Here is an 8,646-nt window from a genome sequence, read left to right as displayed (position 1 = left end):
AGAGATAAAGCAGAGATCATTCAGACAATCAGCCCATGCCCCAATGCAATCATCCCATCTCATCTGCTTTCAAGAGCTATTGGGCTTTTTATTGAGCTGTTGTGCTGCAGACAGAGGCAGTCTGATAACACTTTAGCCCTCTGATAGGGTTAATATTAAACCCTAGCCTTTACTACGCCGGCGGCACTTAGTCTTACAAGACATGAGCTGAAATAGTTTTGTGTAGATGAATGGACCAAAATACCTTTAGATGCCGAGCTGCTCTCATCAGCAACGAGAGACCAACTTCCACCAAGTCCCACAAGTTAATGATTTCAAGGGTTGACCTGCAATTTCATTTCATCTAGTCATTTACTGTCAGACTGGATGACGGTATTATTTGTGCAGTCACGGCTGAGTGAGTTTTTATGGCACAATTTTCAGTTTATATTTAGCTTTTCAAGCTTTTTGATGTCACAGACCCCCAAATAGCATGATCCCGTTACAAAGGACCTGCTTCTTAAAATATAAAAGTAGCTCTATAATTTCATTATTAAAGACCCATTTATGTAGTGAGAAATAAATGTTTAAAATATCATCCCCAAAATATTTACTTTCTGTTAAGTTCAACAGAATAAAATAATTGTGATTGAATCTCATGATTTCTGACCTTTACTCTGCAGATTTTATTTTTGATTTGATTTGATTTTTTATAAAATAAATTCATCCATCCATCCATCCATCGATCATCCATCCATTCTATCTTTCTGATTATTGTAGTCCTAATTTACGGAATTTTCAGTGGTTTTTCAACAAATTTCTAGATTTGCACATTTTTTCTATTGTTTTTGCAGTTGAGATCCACCATTAATCAATAAGAAATTTTATTAGTGTTAGTGACAATAGGAATAATTTTGAAAAAAAAAACTGAATATTTAGAAACAACAATGCTGCAGCATGCTGTATATTTATTTTGTATACTGTATCACTGTATATTTGATCTCATATAACTATTATTTGCTATTGTTATTACAACATTATTGTCCTGTTGTTATTTTTATTTTTTGTTGCAACTGTAGGAAAGATTAAAGGGATGAGAGATGAATCCACCAAGCCCACATACGGCTGCCAGGTGATCATCCAGTCCGAACAGGAGAAGCAGATGATGAAGATTTACAGAAAATAAGAGAAGAAGGAGAGGAAACGTGAGAAACGAGGAGATGAAGGGGATACCTATGAAAACGCTTTTCATTTTGACCCCAATGAGCTGAGACTGCAGAGGTGAGCACCTGTCTCTCTCTGTCTGTCTGTCTGTCTGTCTTTCTCTTTCATTACGTGAACAAGCACCTCTCTACATATCAGAGTGTGGCCTATTGAAAAGAGAAAGAGAGAGAAAGCTTGATAAAACTGCTATCTGGAGCTTTTGCAGAAGGGATTTTCTCTTAATGTTTAATTTCACAGGATGAAAAAGAGCAATGATCTGTTTAATTAAAAATGCTGCCGTCCAAATGAGGCAGAGCATGAGGAGAGATTAGAGATGAGGTGTTAATACCTCACACGTCTCCTTGCGCTCTCAATCATCCCGCTGCAAGACAACAACCAAACAAAAATAACTCTGAAAATCACAGCTTTAAATGGGATTCGTGAGAAACCCTCATCGGTCGTACCTGAGACAGCTAAATGTGCCACACAGATGTCTCTTTTGTTGGATTTGATGCATTTTATTGGACTAATAAGATCTTTGAGTATTAACAAATGTTGTTGTCAGGCTACATTAATAAATATGGATGTATGTGGGCCTGTTATGCCTTCGGAAAGATAAAAGTTCTGTGTGCTCAAGATTTTTGATATTACAAAGTGCTTTCTAGAAAGAGAATTTATTGTTGATGTTTCCACAAATATCCAGTGTGTAATTATCATTTTATTTGGAAACAAAATCATGTTAACAGATTTGACATTTTGAAATTGCATTCACTTGGTGACACAAATGAGTTGTCTTTAAAAGGATAAAGTAAAAAAAAATAAAAGTAAAATGTTAAAACCATGTATCTTTATATTAGTGCTGTCAATCGATTAAAAAATTAACTAACCGCCATTAATTACATCCATTTTTATACTTTTGCTTTAAGTGAACTTAAAATAGTCTTCACATTAATAGCAAATTGTAAATGCATAAATTATAAATTGAATATAGATTAACAGTTATTCAAGCTACAAAAGTTAATCAGCGAGCAGAGCAGTGAGTGATTTCTCTTCCTTTTGTTCTTTGATTTACGTCAATGACAGACTGCAGCAGGTTTCATTTTAAAGGGGTCATATGATGTTGCTAAAAAGAACATTATTTTGTGTATTTGGTGTAATGAAATGTGTTTATGTGGTTTAAGGTTCAAAAAACACATCATTTTCCACATACTGTACATTATTGTTGCTCCTCTATGCCCCGCCTTTCTGAAACACGTCGATTTTTACAAAGCTCATCGGTCTGAAAAGAGAAATGTGCTCTGATTGGCCAGCGATCCAGTGCGTTGTGATTGGCCGAATACCTCAAGCGTGTGATGGAAATGTTAAGCCCCTTACCATACTATGATGCTGTGTCCCGGAGCGACGAGACAAAAACATTAAAACTAGGGCTGGGCAAGTTAACGCGTTATTGGCACGTTAGCCCATTAATTGATTAACGCCGACAATTATTTAATCGCACGTTAACGCAGTTTTTTATTATTGTTAAAGTCCGTTGCTCACTGGCTCTGAATACACATACAGACAAACCATGGGTCACAGGAGGGGTGGGATGTTGATCAGTACTGGCTTGGGATGGGTGTCATCATGCGTCTCAAGATACCAATGAGAGCATTTGGGAAGGGCCAAGACTGCAGCAGCGCAGCTCCCACATGAAGCGCTCACGACTTCATAAAGCGGGAAATAGGAAGTTTCCGATAGCACGTGAAGACAGCAGAGAAGCGCTCTCGCTCAACACAGTGGAGTGCATCGTTTTGTTAACTTTGTGGTTTATTATTTTGAGTCGTTTGGGACACGGTAACACATGGCCCTCTCACAATATGTTGCTTTACATATCTATCACTTTTGCTGCTCAGAAATGTTCATGCAATCGTGCTGTACATATCAGAAGTTCTACGCTCTGACACTACATGCGTACCTAACTGAACTGCGTTCTGGCCCACCTCTTCCAACCGAGCCAGGGACGGCTAAACGAGCCGCGGCACGGAGCGATCACACTAGTCAAACGAATCTGGCTTTGGAGGTCAGACGCGCTTGAGCACGGTTAAGATCGCCTAGTGTGAGTCCACCCTAATTATTCTCCCGCATCCCGCACACACGAGTCTCTACCCGCCCACACCCACCCATCAAGTGTTGTCCCGCGCCGCACTCTGCTGCGTTGGGTCCCGCGATAGTGCAGGACTCTACTCAGAATGTGCCTGTTATAATGTTATGATCGAGGCTCTGGACTCTGTTTTTAGCAAACTACATAACAAACTATAAAATATTTTCTATAAAAACGTTAATGCCCTGACAGTGGCAAATAGCTTTGGTTTTATATTTAATTTGAGTACATTAATTTTATAAGTTGAGATTTACAATAAATAATTTAACTGCTACTATGTAAAAGGAATACTGTTGTAAAAAAAGCACCTAATTTGTTTAAAGTGTTTGCAAACCAAATATCATTGCACTTTTGTTCATATAGCAGTAGTTTTAAATGAAAAAAGTGCACAATACACTACTTTTGAATTAATTATTGAATTGTGTGCATAACAATGTGATTAATCGCAGAAAATCATGCGATTAATCGCGATTAAAAAGTTTAATCGTTGCCCAGCACTAACTAAAACCCATTACAAACAAGGCATTTGTTGCATCCAGTGGGGACATAATTACGGATTATAATGACTTATACTGTCTTTTTACGTGTTGTATCGTGCCGCGTAAACATAAAACCATGTCTGCATTTGTGATTGGAGAAATGACAAACAGCAAGCGCTACTCTACACTGCTCAAAACTCGTGATTGAATCGTCAGTGGCAAATTCTTTAAATATAAAAACGTAGTTACAGTCTGTGAGTCAAAACAGCCGGCATTGTAGTCTACTCTACCAGGATCAGGAAACAGTCCTCCATAAAATGTGCTGGACACATCTGAATATTTGGGTTGAACTGTTCTGGAACGGTGTTATAAATACAACTTAACCACTGATTTCTAGTCTTGTCCTCTTTTGGAAGACCAAACAAAGTATCGCAATGAAACCCACAGCGTCTTCACAACATGGCGGTGGCAGCAACAATAAAGTTATGACTTCTTTCTTTGCGTGAACATTTGGGCGGTGTTATGCAAATCTTCCCACACAGTGACGTAGACATGTGGGGGCGTGTTTAAACGAAGCGTTTTAGGAAGCTGTGGACGAGTCTTAACTTTTATAAAGAATATCTCTTTGGGTTTGAGACTTTAGTCTTTGCAACTTTAGGGATCTTATCTATTCACGAACAGCTTGTAACACTCCAAAGAGAAAGGAAAACTTGAAATAGCATCATATGACCCCTTTAAAAGCAGCTGTCTCTTTAAATCCTGATCTGACACACATCCGATCTTCTCCAAGTTCTTTAAAGTCATTTTTACCTCATTTAAGACTTTACCTCAATTAAGTTTACGCAACAAAATCATTTTTCATCTGGGTTTAAGCTGTGTGGTTTTTTAGTGAGCAATCAGCTTGATGAAAATAATCTTACTGAGCTTTGATGATTGATATTCTGAAAATCTGAAGTAGACTACAGAAAAGAACGGATAAAAATAGGTTATATATATAAAAATATATTGTTTCAATTGTTGCTGCCTTGAGATATTATTTTGGAATGCATGCACTGCTTAAAAACAGTAGCATTATAGGATTTATACTTAGTTTTAGTAAAAATAACATGAATTACATAATTATATATATGTAAGACAATAATTGTAACTAAAAAAAAAACACCACAGCGTATAAAGACAGTACTAGCTTTGTGACTATATTTACTAAAACAACAAGAATAAATTATAGAAACCGCAATTGCCAAAAAGGCAAAAAACACATTTTTTTTTTTACATATACAGTACTGTAAACATTTTCTTCTCTAGGACACTAAGAACAAAATCATTTTTGAGCACTGAAAAACACTGTAAAGTGAGGATGTTTTCAAAAAATAGTATTATTTATTAATTAACTTTTTTTCAAACTTTTAAGCACACACTTTTTCCAATGTGCACTTATGCACAGTTTTTAAGGAAGTTTTTATTTATTTTATTTTTCAAGTATCGAATAAGCATTGAATAAATCAAATTGTAGATCTTTTTCATGACAGTCTATTTCATTTTCTTTTCTTCTTTTTTTAGCTAATCTCAGACTGACTCGATGGTGAGATTATATCCTTCTTGACTATACTTTTTGTTGTTCATCCAAAAGTCTTGCTGGATAATTACAATATTTGCAAAAAGAATGTTGCAACCAAAGCAAAAGACAATAGAAATAGCCATTTTAACTATTGTTGTGAGGAATGCAATACGCCTAAACCCTCTGCACAGTACTGTATGTAAATGAGGAGCACAGAGGGCACCTGCTTTGCAGAATGATGCATCATTCGAGACGTTTCTGTGTGCCTGCTGAAGTATTGTCTTTCATGTGTTTGGAGACAAAGGTGTCGCTCTCAAACAGTGTAAGGACACTAACGATTGTCTTAAAAGACTGACTTACAGCAGAGCACTTGAGCCAGGCAATCATTTGTGTCATTTTAAACTCTGAAATATAATCCTGAGAGCTCAAGGGCTCATGATAAGCTTTTGGGTCTCTGTGAACGACCGATCACTGTTACGTGGTTCATGACCTGAAAGCATCTGTTGCGTTTTCAACAACAGATCAGATAGCAGAGCAGCATGCAGGCAGATCATGTTCTGGTGGGATGTTTTATTTTTATTTATTTATTTTTTTTCATTTTTTTTTTTTTTTATTTGACTTTGAAATTGAAGTGATGAAAGCAAGCAAACAGCAAAGTGAAGAGGGCAAACACAGAAGGTTTGACAAATACTGACTACTGCCACCTACTGCTATGGAGAGCATTTCCTCTCACGTTGGCACAGAAGATACTTGCTAGTTGGCCATTGGCTGTAGTCTTTGTGCTGTGTTCAAGTGCAACTTTTTGGTGGTCACTCTAGATATTAATCATGCATAGCTATTCTAATATGGGCAAAATAATAAGAAAAAATAATAAATGCAAATGATTCAACTTCTCTTATTAATAATTTTTTACATTTTAAACCTTTTAAGTTGCAAAAATGAGGCTTTCCTCCATATTTGGTTTTGAGCCAAGCTGCATTTCTTTATTGATCAAAAGTCTTTTCGCTTTTTCAGATTTAGTGGACATGAACTTGAAATGAAAGACTAGCACTTTTCATTGTAAAGTATCAGTGAAAGGAGGTGCTTAAATAAAATAAAATAAAAATGTTGATGGTAAATGTTTGGAGAAATAAAGGTGGAGCTACTTATGTATGTATACATGTATGTATTTATTTATTTAGAGGTTTGCCGTTTCTGTAGCTCTGAGACCAACATCTAAATACAATGTTAAATTAATTATTATATTATTATTATGAATTTGTTAATTGTTATCTATCAATAAATGCTAAATAAGCATAAAGTAACTCCATACTTTACTCCAGTTGTCTGATTGACTTAATTTTACATTTAATGCTTAAATTATTTTTATATTTGTATAGTAAAATATACAGTTTTATAACTGTTATTGTAATAAAATATACTGTATCTGCCCATTTATTCTAGCTAGGAACCACCTACTCAGGAGGAAGAACCCCATTTTACATGACATTGAATGGGTTAATCTAAAATCCATGATACTGCAATCAGCAGACCGATATAAACCTGGCCAGCCTTAAAAGCAAACCAGTCATATTGAAGCTTACAGTTTTGAGAAGACTTGCACCATTTTGTCTCATGTATGTGCACAGTGTCCCATAGGCACTTTAGAGTTAACATGTCTACAGATGTTTTAGAATGATTTGTGACAGATATTTCAAAAACAGATGAATATTTTTAATGGTTTAGAATTTATTATTAGTTGTTTTATCTGAAACATTTGCTGTCGTAATTTCCTCAGTGTTAGCTGAGACAAAACGGTGCTCTGCATTTTGCTTGCCGCGATAAATGGTGCTGATGGTGATACCGTTGTTAAGCCACAACACCGGTTATGTCACTTGCCCACCGTGGCACCAACCCCCACCATTGTTTTGATTTTTTTATAGTAATAAAAATCATTTAGTTCAGTAAAAGAACAGACACTACAATTAAAAACTGAACGCGGATGCTCAATGCAGCGTGCCGAACGACCGTCGCATCACAGATCAGATTTAATTTACCCAGTGAGGAGAGTGAGGCGAGGAGACAGACGAGAAGAGTGAGGTGAGACAGACAAGATGATGGCGGATGATTTAGTTTCGAAACGAAATGCAAAAGCACCTGTTTGGCAGTATTTTGGATTTTGAAAAGCCTGTCGACTTTTGCCGTTTATCTAAGGTGATTTTGGAAGTTTTTTTAAACATTCGTTTCTTATTTAATTGGTTCCACAGTGTTTGCTGATTTTTACTTTATTTAATTAGATTTAATTAATCTATTTAATTAGATTTGTGTAATTTATTTATGTTATTTGACATCAAGGTGTATGCCGTGCCTCCAAGCTTTCTTATTCGTTTTGCTAATAAACTTTCTGCGTTTCTTATTTATTTGGGTATATAATTATACATGTTTACTCATTTCCAGTTTTGTATACCTTTTTAAACTTTATGTAAGTTATTTGTTATTTTATATTTATGGAGCCAGATCGGCTTCAAAAATAACACATTTGCAAAACAAAATTCATCAATGCACAGCACAATTTACATTTACAAAATCCGATTCGTAAATTCAAAACACAATTCATAAATACACAAGTAAAAGCATAAATATTTCCCCAAATGCTCACACAAATGCATCTTACCTAAATAAATGTAAAATGTTTACACAAATATGTATATATAAATTTCTTGAATTAATTTCCATCACATATTTATGAATAATGGTACATGTATTTATGGATCGTTGAATCTGCATTTGCAAATCATCACACATGCGTGGACTGCTTTGAATTTGTGTGTGGTATTTTTGAGACCTTCCTGGCAGGTTAAGATTCATAAATATCTTTTTTTGGAGGATGTTCCGTTCAGCCAATCGCGGTGAGCTTTTAATCCACCAATCAAAACGCTCTTTACTGAACAGACTCAAGAAGCTCAAGCTGCGCTTGAACTGTGCATTGTTCCATGATCGGGTCCTTGATATAAAGACATTTTAATGGGTACTTTTTTTTTTAGCACCTGATTACAATTTCTACAAAATCACATTATGATTTATTTATTTTCTACCCGGTTAAATAAATAAGAATCATAAGAAAATGCCATCTGATAAAAAACGACTTTACTCACTCGTTGAGTGTGGTTTTCATCCTCCATGCTAAATCTCTCCGCTGTGGGTGTTCGAAATCTCCCTTAGGTGGTGACAGCTGTTTTTAATGCCTGATCAAAAGTTACTACGAACCTGATACTACTACTAACAACAACAACAGAACACATTACATA

General features: G+C 35.7%; 1 long non-coding RNA gene across 1 annotated transcript in view; it reads left to right on the top strand.

Annotated features, from left to right (window-relative positions):
- The first annotated feature begins 1,215 nt into the window (after window positions 1–1,215).
- Window positions 1,216–8,646, top strand: part of LOC107569344 (uncharacterized) — a 13,593-nt gene continuing 6,162 nt past the window's right edge. Inside the window, exon 1 of the long non-coding RNA XR_001606886.1 lies at window positions 1,216–1,260. This is a non-coding gene — a long non-coding RNA (uncharacterized lncRNA). The remainder of the gene's footprint in view (window positions 1,261–8,646) is intronic.

The sequence above is a fragment of the Sinocyclocheilus grahami genome, unplaced genomic scaffold (assembly GCF_001515645.1).
Source record: "Sinocyclocheilus grahami isolate Dianchi unplaced genomic scaffold, SAMN03320097.WGS_v1.1 scaffold1336.1, whole genome shotgun sequence".
Lineage (NCBI taxonomy): Eukaryota > Metazoa > Chordata > Actinopteri > Cypriniformes > Cyprinidae > Sinocyclocheilus > Sinocyclocheilus grahami.
This window is presented reverse-complemented; position numbering and strand designations above follow the sequence as displayed.